The sequence below is a fragment of the Mesitornis unicolor genome, unplaced genomic scaffold (genome assembly GCF_000695765.1).
Source record: "Mesitornis unicolor isolate BGI_N332 unplaced genomic scaffold, ASM69576v1 scaffold891, whole genome shotgun sequence".
NCBI lineage: Eukaryota > Metazoa > Chordata > Aves > Mesitornithiformes > Mesitornithidae > Mesitornis > Mesitornis unicolor.
The window spans coordinates 28,830-30,865 of NW_010162906.1; positions in this window are offsets into that span (position 1 = coordinate 28,830).

Sequence of the window (2,036 nt, forward strand, 5' to 3'; positions counted from 1 at the left end):
TTGAATAGCGCAGCAAGGTATTGTAGCTACATTGCAGTCTTCCAGTGCTTTAGGATGATGCTTTGCCCTTTTGAGACCATGACAACTTGTGTGGACTCCCCATTCCATGGATGGTCTGGTACTTCTGTGCTTCAGGATCCCAGGGTGGTGCTGGCTCCTGCAGCTGAAGAGGTTGGTGGAGCACTGCTGAGGTTCAGGACAGGGGAGTTTGGGGAGTGAAGGTCTAGGCACTGGGGGATATCTGTGTTGGACATAGTTGTGGAGCTTGTAGCATTGGTGAAGCTACTGGAGATGCTGGAAGTGGCTTTTCAGAGAAGCTGGGGCAAGGTGGTGTACAGTGCCATATTTCAGGTCCCATGATTGCTGAGTTGCCTACACAGGGTATGGGCACAGCTGGGGAGAGGCCAGAAGCTGAGGGGCAGAGGGTATGTGGAACCACTTAAACTTGAATGAGCTGGCCCTATGCCACACTCCTGATATTGACCCCCCCCAATTTCGCTTCTTCAGCTGAGCTGAGGGGACCCTCCCACCCCTGGTTCCTCTTGTCCTGGTTGTCATAGGCTATTGACCTCTGCCATGAGATGACCCTTGAGGTACGTGGGCTAATCAGCTCATCTCTTCCTCCCATGTCTGCTTGTACCCAGGAACCTAGGAAGCAGAGCTGCTGCCCTTGCCCCAGGCTCGCTCTGACCCCCTGTACCTGAAAGTCCTCACACAAGAGGTAGTGATGAAGCATTCTTTGGCTTTGCATGGGTGGGACTCCCATTGAGGTCATCCCCATGGCCCCAGGGGCTACTCGGCATCACTCTGTGGAGTGCAGGGGCTCACTGGCCCCTCTTCTCAGCAGCTAGAGCCCACAAAAAGGCAGGATGGCACCAGTGCTCCGTAAGCATGGATTCTAATCAGGGCAAGGCTGCAGAAGGCATGTGCTTTCTCCAAGCAAGTGCAGCCTTTGGGAGAGGCATGATGTGCCTGTGCTCCCCAAAAAAGTACCCTGCACAGCCTGCTGGGGCAGGAGGCTCTAAGGTTTCCTTGGCACCCAATTTCTCCTGCCTTGAAGCAGAACACCTAAAACTCTTTGAGGACTTTGGTACTGGTGGTTGAAGTTCTTGACTTGTCCTCCCAGTCGCCTCTTCCTTCATGTTTCAGCTCTGCCATCCAGGACTTCTGACGAGGAAGGATGGCTCCCAGCTGGTGTCCCAGTGCACATGGGTGTCCTGCTGGGGCAGATCAGAGACACTGGGGCAGAACTAACACATACCCCATGGACTGCCACTGAGAAGAGCTCTCCCCCTTTGACTGGAGGATATCTTAAAATCTTGGCTGAAGGAGTTGACCAGACCACTCTACAGCTTCAGTAAGGCTGCCTAGAAGATGTTTCCCTGACTCTCCCTGCTTGTGTCACCCCAATGGCAGAAGCAAGAATTCATCTTTTTTCTTCTTCCTTTGCCTGACGTGACTGGTTGGAAACCCCCACGTGTGGGTTCGGCTGTCCCCAGGACACCGGCGCTGTGTCCCCAGAGCTGGTTTGGGGGTGCCAAGCATGATGGTGCTGGAGGCATCATGGGGTTGCATGTAAATGCTGCAGAGAGGGCTGGGGACAGAGCATCCAGCCAGCATGCAAGCTTTGCACCAACCCTGCACTGCACAACCCGGCATCACTGTTACACTTCTGTCCACATTTAACTGAGACCAGGTACGAAATGCAGCCAAAGGCATCCCCAGGTGCAAGAGAGACAACCCCAACTGGGGATCCCAGCCTGTCAAGCCATGCCTGATGTCTGCTGCGGTGGGTTTTTTGGGATACGCAATGGTGCCCAGAGGATGTAGACACAGAGCTGCCTACAGACGTGTATTACAATCCCTGCATGGCTCCACATGCTTATTTATCTTCTTTTTCTGATTGCTTTATAATTTAAATGTATAACTGGATGGGGCAGATCTAGGATGCTGGATGCAAGTCAGCCTGTGCAGATTTGGGGGTGGGCTCTGCTGTGCTTGGGGTGCCCCGGGCCTGGTTGCTGAAACACGCGTCG